The 27,260-nt window shown below is 34.9% G+C and overlaps 1 long non-coding RNA gene across 1 annotated transcript in view; it reads right to left on the minus strand.

The window, feature by feature from the left end:
• Window positions 1-692: 692 nt before the first annotated feature.
• Window positions 693-27,260, minus strand: part of LOC131401020 (uncharacterized) — a 168,902-nt gene continuing 142,334 nt past the window's right edge. The window contains exons 2-3 of the long non-coding RNA XR_009217512.1: window positions 5,778-6,006; window positions 693-1,043 (exon numbers count right to left, since the gene is read on the minus strand). This is a non-coding gene — a long non-coding RNA (uncharacterized LOC131401020). The remainder of the gene's footprint in view (window positions 1,044-5,777; window positions 6,007-27,260) is intronic.

The raw sequence follows: 27,260 nt of genomic DNA on the forward strand, positions 1-27,260 counted from the left end.
AATCTAAAGTTGTTCGGAGGTTGGATTACCCTCTTTTGCAATGGCCTGAGATATGTGAACAATGACATCTTTCCAAGCCAAAGCAAGGAAAAATGTGTACAAAAGAAACATAAAGACTTTCATGGTGTAAGAATTAGGAAAAGGATGGTAAGAGAAGGAAGGAGGAAAGGAAAGAAAAGTTCTTGATCTGATGTCTTGGGAGAAAGCAGTCTACCTCAATGTCGGCTACTTCTCCTCCTAGTCAATTTGACTTTGAGTTCCCCTGTTGTCACAGGACCCAATGTCAGGTGGAGCCTTCTTCACTTGTGAAATATGCACCCAATGTTTGATATCTTATAATTTGGTAGTGGTGTCAATGATTAAGAGTACATAGTAGGGTCTTTTCCATGAATCTCACCTCTGCAAAAGTATCAAAGTAAAACAATAATTGTCTGTAAATGACAAAAGCTTAAAAATGCCCATGGGCAAAGATCTGATAAAAGTTCAGTATAATGGAATTGACAATAAAATTTGGTTATTTCTGTGACATACACTATTTTAAGATAACTGGAATTATGACTGACAACATTATCAGGACATCAAATTTACAAGAATTTCATACAGTTTCTAGAACACATGTTAATATCATGTATTCAAAGAAATATAAACTAAGAAGGCTTAGCATCACTTCTTATTTGAGAATACTTCCCACTTAATTTAACGTATCAAATAAATCTAATTAGTTTAATATTTTACCAAGTGAGACAAATCCTATGAGACTTTCCAGGGACCCTTTGGGAAACCTCGAAGTTACTCTAAGGTCAAAAAGACTCCATTTAGAATTTGATGTGGGGGGCCAGCTCAGTGGCGTAGTGGATATGTGCGCGCGCTCTGCTGCGGCGACCCGAGGTTCACAGGTTTGGATCCCAGGCGCCTGTCAAGCCGTGCTGTGGCGGCATCCCATATAAAGTGGAGGATGATTGGCACGGATGTTAGCCCAGGGCCAGTCTTCCTCAGCAAAAAGAGGAGGATTGGCAGTGGATGTTAGCTCAGGGCTGGTCTTCCTGACAAAAAAAAAAAGTAGAATTTGATTGGGGGAAGTTGTCAAAATGCCAAAAGGTTTGAACATTTGACTAAATAGCATCTCAGATCATTATGAAATAATACTTAATTATCTATTTAACCAAAGTGACAACAGAAGATTTTAAAGGCAAATACAGGTGGTTACATAGTTGTGAACGAAACTTAGCTCTTTTAATATTGAGAATACTGGGTTTTCTTAAGTAATGAAAGACCTGATAAGGAAACATGAAGCAGTGTAAATTATTTTGGTAAGACACAAAATCTTTGCTGTCCAGGCAGATTACTTAAAATATGAAAAAAATGAAAAAAGAAACTTTTCACAATCTCTTATCAAGAGCATACCAATAGTCCAAGACAACTTTGCCCTTTTAAGAGAAAAAAAAACAAATTCTAATTTTGTACCAGAGTGTTTTTGATATTAAAATGCATTCATTTTTTTTAAACTTAAATTCATTAGCCAGCTTGACCACCCATAAAATTCCTTTTCCAACATTTCTTTTCCACAAACCTCTACCACTTTTTTTCTACCCATTCAGATTTTGTGATATGTTTTTCCTCTTTCCTATTCTGAAATAACCAGTTTAACTTTAGGACAAAATTATTTTCTTTTTTGTTAACAAAAATGCATCTCCATTCTTCATACCTTTTCTTAATGAAAGCACACGTACTACTTTCCACACACACAGAAATATTTCCCATATTAATTCTAATAGTTTAATTACAAAATATAATTTTTAACCTTTAAAAACCTTAATTTCTAGAGAAAATCATGAAGTAAACCATTGTAAACTGTAACTGGCAAATTTATGAATATATTTCATAATTCCTAGAAGCATATACTTCTAAAAATGTGCAACGTGTTTACCAACATGGCACAAGTATCTTTAGTTCCTCTGTAACAGGAAGCCAAACGTAGACAAATCTATGTTCACTAATTAATTTTTCAATATTTTGTCATATTTGGAAATGATCTAGATATTTAATGAATACCTATCATTAAGTTATCTCAATATAACTTTGTTTCAAGTAACCAAAAAGATTTGGAAACTATTTTTAAGTAAAATACCATAGAGCATAATTATTGTTGAAAAGTTCATTCAAAAACTTTTATTTTACATTTATTTATTTCACTTCTTCTTAACGGTTATGTTTAGATTACTCATAAAAATTTCATGAGACATTAAACAGGTAACCATCATCTGAAGTTATATTTCTTGATGACAAATTCTCTAAGAGACAGCATGAGCTTATTTGACTAGTAAACCCAGGTGGACTAAAAGTTGTATTTAATGCTGATAACTCTAGAGACAGGCCTGTTTTAATTAAATCAACAAACTTAAACTAGCTTTTATTTACTTAAGATTTATCCTAGATCACCTGAACTTGAAAAACATTTGGGTTAGTTTTTATATTTCTGAGAGTGTTAGGAATATTTAATTAGGTAACTGCTTATTTTTCTTTAAGCCAATTAAGTAGAACTCTTACAAATTAATTTTGGCAATATCATCCAGAGGTAGAAAACTATCACACATCTATAACACATATACATAGACATACATAAGCCTATAGACAGATGCAAACAGATCTTGTAGCTTTCATTATAAAATTTTAGCCATGAGATGGGTATGATAATGCAAAACTCACTGGTTTATAAAAGAAAACTTGGATCCAAATCATGTTTCTGGAAATTGAAATAAGTTAAGGTTACCTGCTCAGATAGCTAAAGCTTTTTATTAATATTTGTGGGGAAGACACTTATGATTTTTCATTCACCTAGGTTCCAAATAGCTTTTGCTTTTCTTTTTTCTTCTGATAAGAATTATCTCCCTGAAGTTTGCATTTCAAAGATATAGCCTAGATAAGAGTTCCTGGAGAAAACCAGGTAGAACATTTACATCTCAAAGGCATAGCAAAAGAATGCAAGTTCCTCCAAGAAAGGCTTTTGTTTCCTGAATCCAGATCTTTTACAATATCTGCAAGCCTTCTGAAATAAATAGAAGTTTTGAGATTGGTAAAAGAGATAAGCGGGCTTTGAATTGCTTCAAGAGCTGCATTTCTGTTCTTACAAAGTCTAGGTTTATAAAACAAATACAGTTGTTTTTTGTTTGTTTGTTTACCTCTCTCTCTCTTTTTTTTATTGTAGTAAGAACACTTAATATGAGATCTACCCTCTTAACAAATTTTTAAGTGTACAGTACAATGTTGTTAACCATAGGCAAAATGTTGTACAGAGATCTCTAGAATTTAATCATCTTGTATAACTGAAACTTGATACCCGTTGAATAGCAACTCCCCATTTCCTCCCTCCCCCCAGCCCCTGGCAACCACCTTCTACCCTCTGCTTCTCTGTGTTTTACTATTTTAGATACCTCATATAAGTGGAATCATGCAATATTTGTCCTGTGACTGGCTTATTTCACTTAACATAATGTCCTCAAAGTTATTCCATGTTGTCACATATGGTAGAATTTCCTTCTTTAAGGCTGAATAATATTCCATTGTATATATATATATATATATACCACATTTTCTTTATCCATTCATCTATCAGTGGATGTTTAGGTTGTTTCCACACCTTGGCTATTGTGAATAATGCTGCAGTGAACACGGGTGTGCAAATATCTTTTCAAGATCTTGATTTCAATTCTTTTGGAAAATCCCACAGAAGTAGGATTGCTGGGTTATATGGTATTCTATTTTTAATTTTTTGAGGAGCCTCCATGCTGTTTACATTGCACCATTTTACATTCCCATCAACAGTGTGCCAGAGTTCCAGTTTCTTCACATCCTCACCAACCCTTGCTATCTTTTGGGTTTTGTTGATAATAGCATTCCTAAAAGATGTGAGGTGATCTCAAATACAGTTGTTTTTAATCCCTAGAGGAATTGTGTTGCAACTTAAATGGCATCATGGGTTGATTATCCATCCAACTCCATTACTTCAATTTGCTTCTTTAGACCAGGGAGAATATCCTCAACTAAGATGTAAATCAAAATATTCCCATGTTCTAATTTAGAACTTTGTCATTGGAAAGAGTTCTTACTAGAACTTCCTTCCACAAAAGCCTTCAGAATGTTTTTCTTTCCCTCTGCGTAGATAGTTTCATTTTGGCTTATGGGAGAAAGCCTTAAAAGAAGTTCCTGTCAGGCTGTTAACATCAGCTTCAAATGTGGTCAACTTCTAACTATACAGCTACTTGAAAAAATCTTTTCAAATATCTTGTCAGGCTTAAGCAGGGACAAGCAGTAAATATTACCGAAAGTATTAAACAACCCCTTGGACTCAAGATCCAGAGCCACTCCCAAAGATAACCAAAAAAAAGAAAGACTTAGACAATCCTGTTGAGGGTCGGCAATAATTGGTAGGACTCTAGCCATGATGGAGTTCAACCCACATATCTGTCCAGCCATATTTTGGAGCTCCCAAACTGATGATTGCCAAGCCAAGCTCTCAGGACACAAAACAAGACATACGAGAAGGCAATAGCTTTCCCTGGGAGAGAAAGGACCAATAACCAACGATCTGGATTTGGAAAGGAAGGGACAATGTGAAATTTTACCTTCCTTTCTTGACTGGGCACTATAGACATAGATTCGGGAGAGCTGACTCTAGTAAGAATTCTCACCCTTCGCTGGCTTCTGGCAGTTTTCCCAGCATCCCACCTGCGGGTTCCAGTGTCTACCAAAATTTGGCAAGGTTTTCCATTAATTTTAATTTTAGTTTCCCCTTTGTTTAAGGGAATAACTGGTGGCAGATTACCAGAGAATCCCTCAGGGTCCTATCAATCCTGGGAGGGGCCCATATGGGGATCCTCCTTCGAGGGTATATGTGGGGGCATCTGTAAGGCCACTAACTTGACAGACTCTTGTTTCTGGTCTTGTAGTCTCTTCAGAGTGAAATACATTTTGACAGAGAATTAGTAGAATGAGTACTCAAGTAAAGGAAGATAGAGGGGAGCAGTAGGAGATATCAGTCTTATAGCCTTTTCAATGACTCTCTCAATGAAACTATTTTGGAATTTTGAAGCCTTTTGGAGTCTTCTGCATGCCAATTAAAATAGGTTTTCCATTCCATTTGATTTGGGAACCATTGCTTTCAGGTGCACTTCTTAAACAATCTTATCTAAATGGAATGTTCCTCATAATGGTCATTTTAATTCTAGTTTGCCTTCAGGAAGATTGGTCCCTGTGCATGAGGAGAGACCATAATATTTTTTTAACATAAAACCAGCCAAGGTTCCTAAAGGGGGAGGGGCCACTCTTAGAGCACTTAGATGACTGGGATCCCATTTTTGGAAGTTTCCCGAGAGCAAAGAAAAAATCCTAGATAGCCTAATGAGTATGTTTAGGATTGAGACTTGGGTTTTGTTTGACAGTCTGCCTTTCATGGGATAATTCTTTTTCCCGGTGGATAGGCTTTGCCTTATCTGTCTGACCCATGACCAAGTGTCCCTCATTGCACAGAATTTTCTTGTGGGTGTTGAGAAACCTATCATGAAACGTATTTGCCCATGACTACCTTATCTTTACATGGGAGTCTGGAGCTTCAAAGACAGTTGTCTCTCATATAAAGGTGATGAGCACTCTAGCAGCATTTAGGTGCTCAACCCATGCCCACCAATTTTAATTTTACTTTTAGTTTTGCTCTCAGGAAAATCCACAAGTTTAAATCTAAACCAAGCACAATCTAATTCAGAAACCAAAAGAGTACTCACCAGAAGAACAATCTGTCCTTATCCAAATCTTGAATAAAGTCGGAGAGCTCAACCAAAAGGAAGGAGCTTGAAATCCAGGAAGAGATTCACCAAACCAGAAGCATAAGGTGACTCAAGGAAGAGTTGAATGCAAGGGGGTTAGTGTGGGTACCTTGCTCGATATTGAGGATCTTCATCCCTCTGGGCGTTGTCTCTTTTGGGTCCCACTTTGACACCATGGAATGTAAACCTAAATAAAGAGGTCAACTGAGGCAAGTTCAAATTACCAGAAATTGAATTTATTCAGGAATAGCAGAGGAATTGCAATTCAGGAAATGCATGCTGTGGCAAGCTACAGGTGAATCTGTAGAGGGTTTGCGGGAGGATTGTATTTATGGGCAAGGAGTACAAAGCAGTGTTAGTGCAAGCAGTAAGTTCATTATCTTGAGGATGGGTAGAGATCTAGGTGGATGTTCATTGGTCAAGAGATAAGTCTCAATCTTCTATAAATCAGGCATTTGTGGAAAATCAGTCTCTCAGTTCTTAAGTTTCATTCTTCTGAGGGGCCATGCATGAGATTCTCCAGCTCATATCCTCTGGTTCCATTTTATTTATTTATTTATTTCATTTTTGTTGTTTTTTGTTTGTTTTTGTTTTGTTTTGTTTTTTGTGAGGAGATCAGCCCTGTGCTAACATCTGCCAATCCTCCTCTTTTTTACTGAGGAAGACTGGCCCTGGGCTAACATCCATGCCCATCTTCCTCCACTTTGTATGGGACGCCGCCACAGCATGGCTCGCCAAGCAGTGCGTTGGTGTGTACCAGGGATCGGAACCGGCGAACCCCGGGCCACCGCAGCGGAACGCACGCACTTAACCGCTTGCGCCACTGGGCCGGACTCATAGTTCCATTTTAGATTGAAATCCGTTCACACTCACTTCTGCCAGTTTTCCCAGGATCCCATACGCAGGCTCTGAAGCTAGTGGGGTTTAACGTAGAGTGTAGCTCCAGTATCTACCAGAATTTGGCAAGGTTTTCCATTAATTTTAATTGTAGTTTCCTTTTAGCTGTTTAAGGGAATAACTGGTGGCAGTTTTACTGGAGAATCCCTGAGAGTCCTGTCAACCATGGAGGGGCCCGTATGGGGGACCCTCCTTTGAGGGTAAATATGGGGGTGTCTGTAAGGCCACTAACGTGGCAGACTTTTGTATACAGTGTTGTAGTCCCTTCAGAGTGGAAAGGTAACTCAGGATTAGTAGACTGAGTACTCAAGTAAAGGAGGGTAGAGGAGAGTAGTAGGAGTCATGTCAGTCTTATAGTCTTTTATTTTAAGTACCTCTTATATCTTTAATTCTTCATTAACCTTTAGCAACGAAACTTTCAATGAAGCTATTTTGGAAGCTTTTACATGTCAGTTAAAATAGATATCCCATTCTGTTTGTTTCATTTGAGAGCCCTTGCTTTCAAGTGTACTTCTTAAATGAATGATCTTATCTAATTGAAGTGTTCCCCATAATGGCCACTGTAATTCTAGGTTGTCATAGTAAGATTTTGCCATTTTCGCAAAAATCTACAGACTCTGGGACTACAATTCTTAGATATAAAGTAAGCAGATGTGCCAGAAAGTGGCACACTCAATTCTTTGAAACTTGAGGATCCCATTTCTTTAGCTAAGCCTTACATCTCTAGAGCCAAACTAATAACTAAGACAGATGTGCCACTGAGTTGGGGATTCTGTGGTGTTTTACAGTGTGCCTCTTTGCATGGAAATTTTCTTGAGATTGGTAGTGACCTACTGTCAATATAACCTGTTTTGTGACCAACTTATCCTAGCACAGTTAGGTCATGAGCACTCTAAACAGCTTTTAAGTGCTCAACCCATGCCCACCAATTTTGCAGCTTTGCCTTCTGAGATTCCAATTAACAATACATCTATTATTCCTTTACCTCATGTGCATTAGCAGAAACCAACAGTAAGGGAGAAAATGAAACTGTGGACACCAGCAGTAACCAAAAAGGTGGTACTGCAGACTGGCCAAGAAAAGACCTGAGGTGAGCACCACCAGCAGTTCCCAAAGTGGACTGCAAACTAAACCACAGACCTCGCAAAATGGGCACTGGAACTGCGCCTGAACCAAGGGCTAGGAACTCAGGCTCCGGGTGGAGCTGTCTGTCAGCTCAAGCTGACCTCCTAAGCCCTTGAATAGGACCATGGATTAACCAAGGACTGGTGCTCTGTTAGAGCCTCTTGACAGTCTAAACTGACCTGTAAACTCTGGACTGGAAAGCCAATAAGATTAGGAGCTCAACACAAAGAGAGCAGAGCTCGGATCTGTGAGAAACTTACCCATGGCCCACAGAAATGGTGAGAAAAAGACCCCAAAGAGGTCATGGGTACCAACACCTGTGTTTCTCATTGTCTCTGAAACCATCAGAAGTCTCCTTTGGGTCTCATCACTACCACCAAACTGTTAAACAAAATTGAACTGAGTAAATTTTAAAGATCTTATTCAGTGATTCATGAATTGGGCAGCATCCAATCTAGTGGATAGAAAGGAGCTCTGAGGAGCTGTAAAAAATGAAAGACTTTTATAGGTGGAAGAGAGTGGGAACAAGGAAGTTATACTAGACAAAAAAGCAGGTTGGTTATTGCAAGGTCACTTTCCTTTAGGGGTCGGTCAGGCAGACTACCTAACTAGTGCTGATCAGGTGATTCCTGGTTGACTAGTTGAAGATTGCATTTCTGGGAAAACTGAAATTGTAATTAAGTCTTGGTTTGGTGATTTGGAGCTTTGCATAAGCTACTGTTTTGGGCCTGTTACCTTTTTAACAAACTTATAATTGTTACTAATAAACTGAAAGCTTTGAGAGTAGAAAATGTGTCTTCCTTGCTTGTTCCTCACCTGTGACATTGGGCATATCAACTTGCTTATTGTAATAATACAAAAATATTGACTACACTTTATGGAGTCAAATTGAAATTGAAATTGGTAGGGCAGAGAAAAGAAGGTATAAGAGTAGCTAAATCCTGATTCCTTTCTAAAGCTACCTCGTAATTCCTTTTACTACATGGACCCCTGCAGAAGGGAGCTAAGTAATTCTCAAGTCACCCGCCGATTTTCACTCCTAGGAAAGAAGACATTGTTTTTCACCACAGCAAGCTGTGTGACCCAACCCTAGCCTGCCACAGTCTATGGACTAGAAATGCCTCCTTCATTTAATGCATGAGGTGACTCAGGTCAATGGTTCCTGGCACAGGCATTCCTGGGACAATGAGCTTCCTTGTTCTGGTAGCGTTTTTTAGCAAAGTCTGTGGTTTTATATATTTATTTGTATTTAAACTACCTTGGTAGTCAAAATCTTCATGATTTGTGAGTCCCACAATGTCTGTGAGAGATATTTTTGGATTGGAAAAAAATAGGCACTTTTCTGTGAGCAAGATTTTTCTTTGTGCAGGAAAAGTTTGTTTTCAATCAGTGCTAGCAACTATGTATGTTGTACTCTATACATACATTCTATTCAAGCCAAAGTGCTTTCCGGTATAGAAAATAGCAGTGGATGGTGCTCTTTTCAGACTGACGAATGGCAATTTGGTACAGTAAGAACATCTTACTTAGCTGTAGCAGATTAGGGAGTCCAGGGCTAAGATAAATCTCCTAAATTTTTGTTTGAGACACTTCTGTTACCCTAATTGCACATTTCTCTTTGCCTAAATTTAGGGATTAAGTCTACTCCTTAGAAACTGTATCTTAAGTTACTAAGAAGTAGGAATTCACCATCTAAAGTTTCTATTTAATATGGCCAAGTACTTTGTATCTTGATAAAAATACACAGTTCCATTATGTTCCTTTTCAGATGATTTTTCCCTTTATACTTTGGTTGTATGTGAGGCTGTCTATATCTTTTATTCATATTACTCACCAATGACTTTCTCAAATTGCAATTTTACAGTGTGTAGTAGATTGACTGGTGATTGAGTTGTAGGCATCCTACATAGCATCTTTAGTTGTCTTTTTTCATCATGTCAGCTGCAACAAAGCATTGCTCTGTCTCAAGAATGACAATTTCCCATGGATCTGAATCTATGGCTGCCTAGAGCATTAGTCACAGGGATCAACAATGATACAGTCCTATGTAATAACTCAGACTGCTCAAGATAATCTGAAAAAAATGTTTCATTTATAATATCTGCTTTTCACGTGCAATTCTTGGGTATAAATATTAGTAATCGTAGAACCTCAAAATTGTGTGATGAACCAAAAAGGCTTAATGACGCTGAGGGAAAAATGGTTTTATAACCATATAGAATCTAGGGCAATGCTTAATGTATAATAAAATAGAGATTGTGATTATTTGTGAAATAGCTACTCCCCGCTTCATCTTCATTATTTTTCCTTTTTGTGTTTTCCCTTCTAACTAGCTATGTGTGGAAGGGGAGTGTCCCTGGATTCTGTGTACACTGTCCCCAGCCTGTCTGTACACAGAGAGGGGATACTACGTTAGATAAATCCTAAATATCCTACGCTTACTTTTTCTCAGTCTTTAGCAAAGGTAAAACAAAATAAAAAGCTAATAAAATAAAATAAAATGAGCTGGAGAGCCATATTCTGTCTTGGGTATGATCTGCATGTTTACTAGTCCCCAAACATTCTCCTGCTGATGCTTCCAAGTATGACTGAGTAGTGAGTCACTTGTATTAAAACCTAAGAACACACTACACTGTGAGAAGCCAGCCAAGGCTCCCTGGATAATTACCATGTAGAAAAAAAGCAATTCTTTCAATTTCTAGAAAATATTGCTTTAATTTCCTCCCTGATATTATGAGGTGATTGGGAAAATTAATCTGTAAATCCCTTTGGGAGCAAGCATTCTAATTTTCTTTTAAGAACCTCTATTGTTACCTAAGAATATCTCATTAAGCCCTACTTTTCCTAGGGAACAAGAAGGCAGCAGGTGATAATGAAATAAGAAAGAAAAGATTCTAAAAGTTATGCTTTTTACCAATGAAAATAAAAAGGTGGCAAATACACTTTTAAATTAAGCATTTTCTTAAATTTAGGACCTGAGCATCTGTTTGACTTCATTTCTGGAAGCTCTTTACGGCAATTTCTCTCTATGAGGAGGCAACGTGAAATGCATTGACATTATTAAACATGCTAAAGCCTATTCTCAGATTCAGGCCTTATCTGGTAAGCTGACTAGGGAATAATTTCCCTTTTGATTAGAGTCAATTATATAGAAACTTCTCATCTCTTTGAGTTTTAATATCTTGCATTTATCATTTTTATTCAAGACTCTAAAGTAGGATACTTTTTTGTAGCTTTCAGGCAGAGACATTATAAGCAAGATGAACAGCAAAATCAAATTCTTGTTGTATATTAAAGCCTAAAGTGTTTGAAAATGCTTTATCACCAGAAATGGTGTTCCTGAATGAAACACCATAGTGGATGTTAAATTTGCATTCCTTTAAATTTCTAATTTGTGATTTTCAAAGGAAACTATCTTTCTTGTCTTTCACATTTAAACAGCTTTCCCCATTGTATATCAAATAAGTATTTTTGGAAGGTATTGCTAAAATGTTGATAGATTCTTAAGATTTTGCAGTTGGTAAATATTCAAGCAATATGTATGGTTTTCTTTATCTCCAAGGGTTATACTCCCCTTATAACTCTTATTGTGTAACTCCCAAAAAAAAATCAATTCAAGAAAGGGTTATAATGGATTGACAGTGATTTATATGAAAAGCATTTTCCCTTTGACACTGTCGTTTTACTTCTTGAAAAGTCAATGTTACAGGATCGTATATCTATATATCTATCTATATTCAAAACTTGGTCAATGCATTTAACAAATGCACAGAACTGTATATAATGGTACTGTAAATGAGTGTTGATGAAATAACTTGTAGTTTGTGTTCAGCATTATTTCCTTTATAACTGGAATAAATATAAATTATATATGTATTGTGTTTTTTCAAATGCAAGTTGGAGAACTTTCCTTGCCATACATATGAATCTACTTCATTATATTCCATTTTTAACGATATGCCATGATATTTTTTGTATCATGATTTATTGAACAGTTCTGCTATTAGTGGACATTTAGTCTCTCTCCAAGTTTTTTTTAAAAAGTATAAAAATGCAATGTATTTTATGCACACAGACTTTTCAAGATATCTTAAGGAGGTATTTCTGAGTTTAAAATTATGCACATTTTAAATACAAATTTTGTGATATTGCTTGTTAAAAATGTTGGACCAATTAACAGTTTGTTGAAATGTTCATGAGAGTTTCCCCACAATTTGGCCAATCTTAACATTATTAAATATATCAAGTGTATCTTTCAATTTGTAGTCTGACGGAAGAAAAATAAATATTTGTTTTTACTTTCCAGATAGTATGTCAGGGCAAATATTTTCATATGTTTAAAAATAACTTTTATGTATTGTTTTGTGACTTTCCTGTTCATAAACTTTTCTAGTTATTTGGTTAGGTTGTTTACCTTATTTTCTAGATTCCATTATTTTCTTATGAATTTGTTTCTGACATATTTTTGTTTTATAAAAGTGTTTCACATTATGTAATCAAATGCATTCATCTGTTCCTTTGATTCCTTCACCTTGTAGCTTGTTAAATGAGTCTTCCTTATCCTAAAGTTATAAACTTTATATTATTGTCTTCTGATTTTTTTCTTCTAAAGTTTTATATTTTACATTTAGTATCTGAAATTTATTTATATTATGTGGTAAAAGATAGATTTCCAACCTGTTTTTCTTCTGGAAGCTTAATAGTTTAGCTCTAATATTTTGGTCTATGATCCATTTGGAGTAAAGTTAATTTGTATCTGGTGTGAGATAACTATTAAGCTTTTTTTTTTGCTTTTTTTTTGGGGGGGGGGGGATATGGCTTTCCAGTTTTTCCAGCACCATTATTGAAAAGATTTCCTTTTCTCCACTGTCAACTGTGTCAGAAGAGAAAAAGGAGAAGAAGAAGAACAAGAAGTGACTCTGGGGATGTCCGTGGGTGCCATAATAGGAATAGACCTGTCCTGTAGTGGTCACAGGAATGCACACACATGAAAAAATTGCACAGAACTAAATACACACACACACAAAGTGCATTCGAAACTGGTGAAGCCTAAATAAAGTAGATTGTATCGATGTCAATATTCTAGCTGTGATATTATACTGTACTTATATAATATGTTACCTTTGGGGGAAAATTGGCCAAGTGGTCTATGGGATCTTTCTGTATGTTTCTTACAATTGCGTGTGAATCCACAATTATCACAAAATAAAATGTCAAAAAATTATTTGTAAAAGCATTCTAAAAGTTAATACTTGTCACAAAAATAATTTTGGAAATTCCTGAATCCTTGAAATGAAAGCCAGGGGTTATATAAAACAAATTATGGGTTTATCATGACCAGAAGAGCAATAGAGTGAAACAAATTTTCAAATCAAGACTTATTAAATAAACAGGCAACTACTGGAGAGGTAATTGTTACTGATCTGTCTCATTCGCTATAGTAAGGTTTTTCATCTCAGTAGAATGACTCCAAAAGCTACAGCACAGGGTGAAGAGGTCAGTGGGAATTAGTAAAGACTTTCACAAAGCAGGCTAATGACCAGTTAAATTCTATAAGAGGAGATACTCCACATCTCCATGCAGCATTGGTTTGATTATTTGACTTTCCAGTCAACTAGTTCAAACAACCTATTCAGTAAAAAGCTATTAAACTAGTTATGCATATAAATGGAATGGATAAAAATCCGGTTGCAACAGAAAAGTAATTAAGTGATTAATTAATTAAGGTTCCATTTCCATGGCAATTATTAAGACTTTTCATCACTTTGAGCAAAATGTTCTGTCCTCAGGAAGTCTATAAAATGCTTGGAAAAATGAGAGTACAATGAGTTTCCATGAGAATTTCCTTTTAAATATGCATATCACCACATCCATGAGGATGCTATAGGAAAGCAGATGTCAATTCAATAGAAAATGTTTTACCATTCTGACATGATCGAAGATAAAATGCACTCTCTTTTGAAGTTAGTAGGCTCTTTTTTTGAATATATTCAATCATAGTTGCAAATGTTCAATCATAGCAGTAATACAAATTTGGCGTGGAAGAATTGTAAATTGCATCAAAAAAGAGTCCTTCCTAATTGATGTATTTTAAAAAAAAGAACTTTACAGCTGGATGGACTGAGTAATCATCTGTTAATTCTAGCCCTAAACTGTGTTTGAAAATGAGGAAAAAGAGACCCAGGAATCTCAGTGGTGCAGCTCAGAATAGAGTCCAGGTCTTCTGATTTTGATCTTTTCCTCCTATCAGTCAGTGTTTAGTCTCCATTTCACACATACAGTAGTCCCCCTTATCCCTGGAGGATATGTTCCAAGACCCCCAGTGGATGCCTGAAACCATGGATAGTACCAAACCCTATATATACTGAGTTTTTTCCTATACGTACATACCTATGATAAAGTTTAGTTTATAAATTAGGTACAGTAAAAGATTAACAATATAATGTAATAAATTGCCAGCACCACTGCTCTTGCATGTTGGGGCCATTAAGTAAAATAAGGGTTACTTGAACACAAGTGCTGCAATACCATGACGGTGGATCTGATAACAGAGACTGCTACTAAGTGACTAATGGGCAGGTAGCGTATACAGTGTGGATATGCTAGACAAAGGGATCTTTCACGCCCAGGGTGGGACAGAGAGGGATATCTCGAAAGTTCATCATGCTACTCAGAACAGCACACAATTTAAAACTTATGAATTGTTTATTTCTAGAATTTTCCATTTAATATTTTCTGACTGAAGTTGATCTCTAGTAAGTGAAACTGTGGAAAGCAAAATCACGGATAAGGGGGAACTACTGTAACCGCTCAATTCCAAACAGGGAGGAGGAAGGCAAGTACTTGTAAGTGTAACAAATGGTTGTCAATATTTTTCATATTTCCTTTTTTTTTTACTCTGCTATTAATTGCCTTCCTTGACAGGCACTGTACTTCCTTAAAACTTTACACATAACCTCATTTAATCCTCACAACAACCCTCTGAGATACGTATTAATTACTACCGTAACAGATAAGAAATGAAGCACAGGGGTGACAAATGATTCGCCCAACATGGCATAGCATATGTAAAGAGGATAGAGCATTTTTTTTCATTATACCATGCTTTAAAGAGCAGGGATAAAAAGCAATTTTGTTGCATAGTTTTTAGTAAATTCAAAGATGTATGCACCCGGTGATGCGGAATTCCACATTTACATATATACTATAGAAATGCTTTTGCACATGAGAGATAAACAACTATCTTTATACATTAAAAATTGGAATAAGAAAAGTAAAACGTGACATATCATATGACAGAATACTATAGAGCACTTCAAATGAATACAATCTCTTTCTCCTTCTCCCTCTCTCCCTCCCTTCCTCTCTCTCACTAAACATGTGTACTCTCTTTTGCTAAATTACTCAAAAAAGCTTGTTCTCTTTTTCAGCATTATTCAGGGAAACAAACTGAGATGAATTTTAAAGCAAAAAAATCTAGAGGCTAATATAATAAAAGGCCAGGTATCTACAGCAACATAAACAGAAGCTTAATTCTAAATATAAAAATGTGGAGATGCGAGAGAGCGATTTAAACGTTTACAAATTGAAAATATAAATAAAAATCTGCAAAAGGGAAACACCACTTCAGATGAGGCACTTGAAAACAATTGATGCAATTAAATTATGAAGAGAAAGGCACCAGGAAAAACAAGGTGAGACACGAAGATTGTTTAAAGTGCTATAAGTGAAATGATGGACTCTTCCCACCTCAGCACGATTTGACGCTCTAGCGTATCTCCTTAAACTCTTCCATCAATTTGTCTAAGACTCAGATGATTTCTTCAGTGCTTCTAAGAGGTTTTGCAGGAGTCAGAACACATTATTATGGTTATTAATCCTTAAGTTTCCAGGAGTAAGTTGATCACTTCCCAGAACCAAATAAAAGTATCTCACTGGGCTATCGCAATGACTAGATGCAATAATTACCACATTTCACTTCCTATTTTCCCACTTAATAGAATGGAATGAACAGTTTGAAGACTAGTTTCTTAAGTACCTATAAACAGTTTCACTCTCCTGAGCCATATGTCCACTGCTCAATGCCATGAGTGCTCTCCCTCACTCTGTCCTCCTTCCTCTCCCATTTATATTTGTCTCCATTTGCAGTTTCGTTAGTATCTTCTGTGAGACTGCTGTGCAATGCTCCTAAGGATCATTTGCCCAAACCGTAGGCAAGAAATCTGGTGACAATGATTTTTTGGCATCCGTTTTCTCAGTGGCATTTGACAGACGTGGGGTTTGGGGTATTTACTTATTCCTTGAGGTCCTTAATTTGCTGAGTATTATTAATGAAATCTTACTTTTTATAAATTATGTTATGCTTTGCAGAATGCCTTTACCTAGGTTACCTCATTTGATTTTTATGACATACCTGGGAAGTAATCAAGGAGGTATTCTGACTCCTATTTATACTGTTTAGGAAAAGAAGACTTAGATAGAGTTAGTGACTTACAGAATGTGTCACAGCGATGCTACCAGAGCCAGAGCTTGGATCCAACATTTTTTTCCATGTACAATACTCTCTAGTAGCACCTTGTTTCCCATAATAAGCAGTGCTATAAGCTTGTGGTAGGCAGAATAATGGTTCCCCAAAGGTGTCCACTTCTAATCTTTAGAATTTGTGGGTATGTTATCTTACTTCGCAAAAGAGACTTTACAAATTTGATTACATTCAAGATCTTGAGACAGGAGATTCCTAGATTATCTGAATAGGCTCAATATAATCACAAGAGTTCTTGTAAGGAAGGAGGTGGCAGGAGAGTTAGAATCAGAAGGAGAGGTGATTAATGTAGGCAGGTATCTGAGTGATGTGGGGCCACAAGCCAAGGAAGGCAGGTGGCCTCTAGAAGTTGGAAAAGCCAAGAAAACTGATTCTTCCCTTAGAGCCTTCAGAAGGGACACATCCCATCTCACACTTTGATTTTAACCCAGTGCAACCCATTTCAAACTTCTGACCTCCAGAACTATAAGAGAATAAATTTGTGTTGTTTTAAGCCACTAAGTTTGTAATAACTTGTTATAGAAGCAATAGGAAACTAACACAAAGCTTTTGAGATAATACCTCTTGTAAATAAATACCTCAATGATTTTGCTCTGTGTCTAATACTCTGACTAGGAATTTGTCTCTCAATAGAAAACCATGAAAACATCAAAACTAATACTTGCACCTTGATTTATTGTTTTGTGTTTTCCTTTCTCTTGACTTCTTTCATTTTTTAAACAAAACTTTTTGTTCACTAATCATACCTAAGGAATATGTTTTCCACATTCTTAATACACTTCCAATCTTTTGATTCCTTCTGGGGTAATTTTATAAAAAGGGAGGATTAGCCTTTCATTGTTGTATGCCATGTTAATGAATTGTGTGTGATCACAGCAATTTACTACTTGCAGAGGCCAATATGCAATGGGATTCTAGGAACCTTATTGCTGGGTTCCCTATAAGGTGAGAAGTGAGTAGTATTTTCAATATAGTCACCTCCATAAAAAATCAATATTGCTTTATTTTAAGTTACTAATGTTAGCTTCTATATGGGCCTCCATTACATTTTGTCTATGTATTAATTAAACTTTTGTCAAATGAGGATAATCCTGGTCATATGCGCTTAAAGACTACTGGTACAGGTTTATTATCATGAATTCGTGCCACATCTTCTTTGCTCCTACCATGGCGTGGAGGTGCCAGTAACGCTTATACAATCTCCTGGATTCGAAGACAGGCATCTTATCTGAAGTCAACAACTGTCGAATTTAAAGAGCCACTCAATCTATGATGTTAAGGGACTGTAGAGTAATTCCTGGAGGGCTGAGCCTTTGTTTGTCTTATCCTATCCCAATATGAAGCACTAAAGTTTTGCTGGGAAAATAAATGGTGATGTAAATGGACCATGAAGCCCCTCTCTGTATCCCAGGGGTCCCTCTTCTATTTGTCATGGATTGCAAATGAACATTTGTAAATTCTCCTTAAGAATTTGAGGAAGAATGAGCATGGGATAGTCAACATCCTCAATCATTGAATATATTAATGCATTCAAAAGAGAGTAAAAAAGACCAAGTTCAATTTTTTCTGGTTCAGTTACCATGAAACTGTGCTTGTTTTCTTCTCAAAGCCATTTTTTTAACAAGTAAGTAGTATTTATTGCATCACTCAATTTCTCTTCTCAAAAAAATTCAGTTACAAAATTTGACGTAAATTATAATCTTTTAATTCACACACAAATATGTGAAATGGAAAAAAACAAAATTTTATGCAAAAATACATTACCATCTTGATCTTGAATAGAAATTATATAAGGAATGAAAAGACAAAAATTATCTCTATTTTAAAAACATTTTTAAATTACCCTCCCTCTCATGCACATATAAAATATGGCTGATAATAAAATTTATTATCAAATCTAGTTTTAATTCTTCAGACCATCTAATATACCAGCTGATATGGACTTGAGTAGTTTTTGCCAAATCAGCAATTATTCATCCCTTTTCTTTTTGCTTGCTTGCTTTTTTTTAAATCACTGTATTGAAGTATGACTGATTTACAAAAAGCTGTACATATTTAATGTATACAACTTGATGAGTTTGGAGATAAGTATCCACCCAGGAAACTATCACCACAATCTATGTGATAAGCATATCCATCATCTCCAAAAGTTTCCTCCTGCCATTATCATTATTATTTTGTGTTAAGAACACTTAACATAAGATCTACCTTCTTAGCAAATTTTTAAGTATACAGTATAGTATTGTTAACTATAGGCACTATGTTTAACAGCAGATCTGTAGGAGTTATTCTTCTTGTCTAAGTGTACCCTCTGACTAATACCTCCTCCTTTTCCCAATGCAGTGGTTATTCTTAACCTATAAGCTGTGCATATTCTTCAAGCATCTAGAGAATAAGCCAGTGTTAAATTACCATATCTGCTTTATGCTGTTTACCTTCAGTTGTCTTCTGCGCTTTTATGAGCTCATTGACTACTCTAAATCAAAGCACTTAAATAATCTTACAGATATCCACTTGCCTACTCATCTAGAACTCATTATTATTTGAGAGAACAATGAAGCCTCTGGTTCATTGTCATTATGATTTATAATGTTTTGAGGAGTAAAGGAGATTACAGTAATTTGAAGTTATTACTGTGTAGCATTTTTTTTTTCAATTCAGACTTCAACATTTTTGAAGGTAATACTTCATTTTTTTTCCCCCTAGCAACAGACTTTGGAAACTTTAGATGAATGAATAGATGAAAACCCCTTGTTTACTAAGAGCCAGTCTTCTCATTTCCCACCCCTAGATTAACAGGATCACCTTTTATAATTTTCATTTGACCTCACATGCATGGGATTCATGTCAATAATCCTGATGCTATGGCCAATAGTATTAGTAATTTATTATCATGGCTACATAATATAATACTTCACATTGGAGAAAAAATTTTCAAAAGTTTATTTTAAAGTGTATAGTAAATCAAATTATACTATAAAAAGTGCTATTTAGTGCTATCAAAGGGATGACAATGATAAAATCACATAGTGTTAAACAAATGTAAGTCCAATATCTAGTGAATGATCTTGGCATTCCAGTTTGTGAAATTTTCACGATATTCATAATAATGAGAAATGATAATGCTGAGAGAGGTTTTCTCTAAATTGAACATGGCATAAGGATCCATGTGTTCCACAAATCATGAAAACATCTGTTAACTGTATAAGCCTCAATGCACATTTTTTAACTTACTAATTTATAAGTTGTTTCAGCGTACACAGGTGATTAAGGAAATTGTTTATCAGGATAATTTGAGTTAAGCAGATGCCTCAATTAACTAGCTATATTAGACACCATTTTCTCTGTCCAGGTTCACTCAAATTAAGGTCTAAATTTGCATTTTAATTTTCAAATGAAGGCATAGCTCAAATAAATTTGATTATTAATATAAGTTGCTCACTCCAAATGCCACATTATTCAAGAAATAAATTTTAAAACCTAGTTATATACACATATAACTTTTACCCCTCCAAAAGATTTCTTTAAACATTTTTTAGATAAAGTTTAAGTGTAGCTAAAGTTTAGGTGTTTAATATATAACTACATATATATATATTCTAGGTATTTTCACTAGTTATATTAGAAGGTTTAAAAATATCTATAGAACTCTATGTAGTGTATTTAAAACATTTTGCAGCCACTCTCCTAGTTGTACAATATGGAAAATAAGCAAGTCACTAAGTAAATATTTTAGTTGGCATTCAGACAAATGGGAATATATGATTCAATAGGACATGCACTCTCTATGGACGATGCAGACCTTAGAAATCAGAAGATAACATACATAAATATTTATGCACCCAACATAGGGGCACCTAAATATATAAAGGAAATATTACCAGACCTAAAGGGAAAAATAGACAGCAATATAATAGTAGTAGGGGACTTTCATACCCCAGTTACATCAATGAAAAGATCATCCAAACAGAAAATCAATAAGGAAACATCAGCCTTAAGTGACATAGTAGACCAGAAGGACTTAACAGATATATGCAGAATATTCCATCCAAAAGCAACAGAATACACATTCTTCTCAACAGATCATATGTTAGGTCACAGAACAAGAAGTCTTAATAAATATAAGAAGACTGAAATCATAGCAATGATTTCTGACCACAATGGTATGAAACTAGAAAAGAAACTGGAAAACTCACAAATATGTGGAGATTAAACAACACATTACTGAACAACAAATGGATGAACAATGAAATCAAAAGAAAAATACATACCTAAAGCTAAATTAAAATGAAAATACAATATACCAAACCTTATAGGATGCAGCAAAAGCAATTCTAAGAGGAAAGTTCATAATAAATGCCTACCTAAAGAAACAAGAAAAATCTCAAATAACCTAACTTTATACCTCAAAAAACTAGAAAAAGAAACACAAAGCCCAAAGTTAGTAAAAGGAAGAAAATAACAAAGATCACAGCAAAAATAAAAGAAATAGAGACTAAAAAGACACTAGAAAAGATCAATGAAACTAAGAGCTCATTCTTTGAAACGATAAAATTGACAAACTCTTAGACTCACCAAGAAAAACAAAGGACTCTAAAATCAGAAATGAAAGAGGAGATGTTACTGCTGATACCACGGAAATACAAAGGATCATAAGAGACTACGACAAACAGTTATACACCAACAAACTGGACAACCTAGAAGGAATGGATAAATTCCTACAAACATGCTATGAAGACTAAATCATGAAGAAATAGAAAATCTGAATAGACCAATTACTAGTAAGGAGATTGAATCAGTAATTTAAAAAAAAGAAACCCAAAAAACAAAAGTCCAAGACAAGACACTTCACTAGTGAATTCTACCAAGCATTCAAAGAAGAATTATTACCAATTCTTCTCAAACTCTTTGAGAAAAAGAAGAAGAGGGAACACTTCCAAACGCATCTTACAAGGCTAGCGTTACTCTGATACCAAAACCAGACAAGGACATCAGAAGAAAAGAAAATTACAGGCCAATATCCTTGATGAATATAAATGCAAAAGTCCTCAATAAAATATTAGCAAATTGAATTCAACAATATATTAAGAAGATCATACACCATGATCAAGTGGGATTTATTCCAGGGATGCAAGGACGCTTCAACATCAGCAAATCAATTAATGTAATATATCACATTAACAAAATGAAGGATAAAAAATCATATCATCATCTCAATAGACCTGTAAAAGCATTTGACAAAATTCAATATCCATTTATGATAAAAACTCTCAAAAAAGCAGGGAAAGTACTTCAACATAATGAAGGCCACACATGACAAGCCCACGGCTAATATCAGACTCAATGGTAAAAAGCTAATAGCCGTTCCTCTAAGGTCAGGAATAAGACAAGGATGCCCACACTTGCCACTTTTATTCAACGTCACATTGGAAGTTCTAGCCAGAGCAGTTAGGCAAGAGAAAGAAATACAAGGCATCCAAATTGGGAAGGAACAAGTACAATCATCACTATTTGCAGATGACATGATATTTTTATATAGAAAACCCTAAAGACTCCACCAAAAACTGTTAGAACTAATCAATGAATTCAGTAAAATTGCAGGATACAAAATCAATATACAAAAATCTGTTGTGTTTCTATACACTAATAATGAACTATCAGAAAGAGAAATTAAGAAAATAATCATATTTACAATTGAATTTATTCCTAGGTATTTTATTCTAGGTGCAAGGAGGTGAAAGACCTGTATTCTGAAACTATAAGAGATTGATGAAAGAAATTGAAGATGAATCAAATTTATTCACAAATAAATGAAAAGCTATTCCATGCTCAGGTATTGGAAGAATTCATATTTTTATAATGTCCACGCTACCCAAAGCAATCTACAGGTCCAACGCAATCCCTATCCAAATTCCAATGGCATTTTTCACAGAAATAGAAAAAAACAATTCTAAAATTTGTACAGAACCACTAAAGACCCCAAATAGTCAGGGCAATCTTGAGAAAAAAGAACAAAGCTGGAGGTATCACAATCCCTGATTTAAAACTATGTTACAAAGCTATAGTAATAAAAACAGCATGGTATTAGCATAAAAACAGACACATGGATCAAGGGAACAGAACAGAAAGCCCAGAAATAGACCCATACCTGTGTGGTCAATTAATTTATGACAAGAGAGCCAAGAATATACAATGAGGAAAGGACAGTCTCCTCAATAAATAGTATTGAGAAACCTGGACACTACCTCACACCATACGCAAAAATTAACTCAAAATGAATTAAAGAATGTAAGACCTGAAACCGTAAAACCCCTAATAGAAAATATAGGCAGTAAGCTCCTTGACATCAGTCTTGGAGATGATTTTTTGGATTTGACACCAAAAGCAAAGGCAACAAAAGCAAAAATAAACAAATGGGACTATATCAAAATAAAGCTTCTGCACAGCAAAAGAAATCAACAAAATGAAAATGCAACCTACTGAATGGTGGAAAATATTTGCAAATCATATATCTGATAAGTAGTTAATATAAAAATATATAAGGAACTCATACAACTCAGTCACAAAATACAATCCAACTGAAAAATGGGCAGAGGATCTGAATAGACACTTTTTCCACAGAAGATATATAGATGACCAAAAGGTACATGAGAAAAAATGTTCAATCTGACTAATGATCAGGGAAATGCAAATAAAAACCATAATTAAATATCATCTCATACCTGTTAGGATGTCTATTATTAATAAGACAAGAGATAAGTGTTGGCCAGGATGTGAAGAAAAGGGAACCCTTGTGCACTGTTGGAGGCAATGTAAATTTGTGCAGAAAATACAGAAAACAGTATAGAAGTTCCTCAAAAATTAAAAATAGAACTATTGTATGATCCAGCAATTCCACTTACGGGTTTTTATCCAAAGGAAATTAAAACACTAACTCAAAAAGGTACATGCACCCCCATGATCATTGCAGCGTTATTTACAATAGCCAAGACATGGAACCAACCGAAGTGTCCACTGAGAGATGAATGGAAAAAGAAAATGTAGTATATATACACAATGGAATATTATCCAGCCATAAAAAAGAAGGAAATCTTGCCATTTGTGACAACGTTGGTGGACCTTAAGGGCATTATGCTAGGTGAAATAAGTCAGACAGAGAAAGACAAATACAATATGATGTCATTTACATGTGCAATCTAAAAAGAAAAAAAAAAACACCAAGCTCATAGATATCTATACTCATAGAATCTAAAAAACAAAATAAAAACAAACAAACAAAAAATGAGCTCATGGATATAAAGAACAGATTAGTGGTTACCTGAGGTGGTATGTGGTGGGTGGGCAAAATGGGTGAAGGGAGTCAAAAGGTACAAATTTCTGGTTATAAAATAAGCCATGAGGATGTAATGTACAGCATGGTGACTATAGTTAATAATACTGTACTGTGTATTTGAAGGTTGTTAAGAGAGTAAATCTTAAAAGTGCTCATCACAAGAGAAAAATTCTATATGGTGACAGATGCTAACTAGACTTACTGTGGTGATCATTTCACAATATATACAAACATCAAATCATTATGTTATATGCCTGAAAGTTATATAATGTTGTATATCAATTATACCTCAATTAAAAGCAAGATAATGTGAGCAACACCAAAAGCATGATTCATGAACAAAAAACTGAAAAATCTAACTTTATTAAAATCTTCTGCTCTGCAAAAGACACTGTTAAGAGAATCAAAGACAAGCCACAGACTCAGAGAAAATATTTGGAAAACATCTATCTGATAAAGAACTTCTACTCAAAATATATAAAAAACTCTTGAAACTATAAGAAAACAAACAACACAAAAATCAGTCAAGAAACCTAAACAGATAAATAGATCAAATATATATTTTCAAAAAGATATATAGATGGTAAATAAGCAAATGACAAAATGCTTAATGTCATTTTTCATTAGGAAATTGCAAATTAAAACAACCAGAGTACTATATGCCTATTAGAATGGATAAAAATCAAAATAATTGACAACACCAAATACTGGCAAGGATATAGTGAAAGAGGAATTCATTGCTGGTGGGAATGCAAAACAGCACAGCCACTCTGGAAAATAGTTTGTCAATTTCTTAGAAATTTAAACCTTATCTTACCATATAATCCAGCAGTCACACTGTTAGATATTGACTTGAAAACTCAAGTCCACACAAAACCTGCACATGATGGCTTATAGCAGCCTTATTCATTATTGCCTTGACTGGAGGCAACCAAGATATGCTTTGTTAGGCAAGTAGATAGACAAACTGTGGCACATCCATACAATGGAATACTACTTAGTGGTGAAAAGAAATGAGCTATCAAGCCATGAAAGGACATGAAGGAACCTTAAATGCATATTTTGAAGTGAAAGATGCCAGTCTGAAAAGGCTATAAACTGTACAATTCTAATTACATGAATTCTGGAAAAGAAAAACTATAGAAATGGTCAAATGTTCAGACTTTTCCAGGGATTTTGGGGCATGAGGGAAGGGTTGGATAGGTGATTTTCTTCGGGTAGTGAAACTATTCTGTATGATACTGTCATGGTGGGTGCATGACATTATGCATTTCTTAAAATCCTTAGAACTTTAAAACGTAAAAACCAAACCTTAATGTTGCAAGTTTTAAAAAAATTATTTAAGCGAACAAAGGATCTGAAAACGGAATACAGACTGTGACAAAAGTATCCACCCACATTACAAACATATTAAACAGGATTACTGAAGACAATTGGGGGTATAGGTGCTGACCTTAGTAAATTTAGATATGAGTGGCTTCTGTAAGATTAAAGGCAAAAGGAACTGAACATGAGCACTGTACTCTAATTCATAAAGTTGTGTCCCTTGGGAGTACAAGTTAAAAATTCTGATAGTGTTATGCCTGTATTCTGGAACCGAGCAATTAAATGGATTGTGGCTGACAGCAGCCAGACTTCTCACTGTTGGAGTGGGAATTTACAGATAAGCAAGGGGAGTAGTCTAGAATAATTGATGAAATAAACTTGAGTTGAAGACATCAATATGAAGTCATATGTACCTTAATAAAGATACTGATGGATAGATATACAACTATTTATATATATGTACATGCACATGGGTAACTATACAGACATATATTTCCTTGCTCTTTCAGCTCGGAGGGCCTAAAAGCAATGAAAACCCAGTAGCAATGAGCACCCCCAGCACCCAGACCTAGATTTCTAATACCCTTTTCCAATAAGAGGAATCAGAGCTTTTTGAGAAAATGACTGAGTGTAGGCCTGGGTATGAGATATACAAGATGAGCCTGGTGCATCTTGTATTGCCAGAAAATAAGGATGTACAAAAAAAAAAAAATACACACATACAAATACACACACACACACACACACACACACATACATTGATGGGCCTATGTTAAAGGAACACAGAAGCCAGCTGAACGTGCTCCCAATGGCCAAAGCTGAAACCATCTAAGCAAGAAAACCAATAAAATAGTATTAGATTATAACCTTAAGGATAAAATAATTATGAATTCATACTTATATCAATAAGTGATTGAATAATAAGAGTGGGAGAAGAGACAAATCTATGCAGAAGAATTCCAAATAATTTATATAGATACCCCATCCTCAGGAGAGAGATCATAACTCCCCATTTCCTAAGACTGGGATGTACATGTGACTTTTCTTCCAAAGAGTACAGGATGGAGTATGGAAAGGGTCGGGTGGGAGTAACTTTACAGGGGAGAAACCTGACAAATACTAACTTAGCCAGGTGATTAAGGTCAACGTCAACAATGATAAATCATGTTAGTAATGCATACCCTTGGTATGATGTGATGAAAATGTCCATTTACCTCCGTGGTATTCCTTCCTAAAATCCAACCCCAGTCTAATCACGAGGAAAGCATTAGAAAATTCCAACAGCTCAGCATTCTTCAAAGTACCTGACCAGTGCTCCTCAAAATTGTCAAGGTCATCAAAAAACAAGGAAAATCTGAGAAAATGTCACAGCCATGAAGAGTCTACGGAGATACAATGACTAAATATAACATGGTATCCTACATGGCATCCTGGAACAGATAAAGGACACTAGGTAAAAAATAAATGTGAATAAACTGTCAACTTTAATAAAGATTATATTTGATCATTAATTATAACAAGTATACCATACTAATGGAAGATGTTAATAAGGGAAACTGGGTGTGGGGTATATGGAAACTCTCTTTACTATTTTCTCAGTGTTTCTGAAGACCTATAACTGTTCCAAAAAATAAAGTCTGTTTTTAAAAATTTAATGAGGCAAAAGATAGACTTAGAAGAGGATATAAGAAAAAGTGAGAAAAATATTGCCTCCGATAAAGAGATGTTGAAAAATTTTTAGTCATTTAAATCTCTGAGGATATTGAGCTTCAAAGAATATGAGCCAAATGACATAAATGATCAAATGTAAACAACGTAAAATATATTTTATATTGCACAGACTATTTCATATTATTAATAACTAGAGCATTCACTAAAAATGATATTCTGCTACGTCTTTTTAAAAGATATATAAATATTGAATTTACTGAGTGTGTTATTTTGTGAACAAACTGTTATGGCACATATTTCCAACAAGTGAAGGAGTTTTTATTTCTAGAAATTATTTTTAAAATTTAATCCTAGAAATTTTATTTCTAGAAATTACTTCTTGGCCGTTAGAAGAAATAACAGGTTATTAAAACGGTAAATTCAAAGTTAAAAATTATTTAGGATTGCAGTAAATAATTTAATAATTCATTCCTTCTGTATATTCACAGGGATATTTTTTAAATTTTGCATATAATTTATATTGTTTATCAAAATTGTTTGTGTTGTA

Source organism: Diceros bicornis, chromosome 1 (genome assembly GCF_020826845.1).
Source record: "Diceros bicornis minor isolate mBicDic1 chromosome 1, mDicBic1.mat.cur, whole genome shotgun sequence".
In the NCBI taxonomy this organism is placed as follows: Eukaryota; Metazoa; Chordata; class Mammalia; order Perissodactyla; family Rhinocerotidae; genus Diceros; species Diceros bicornis.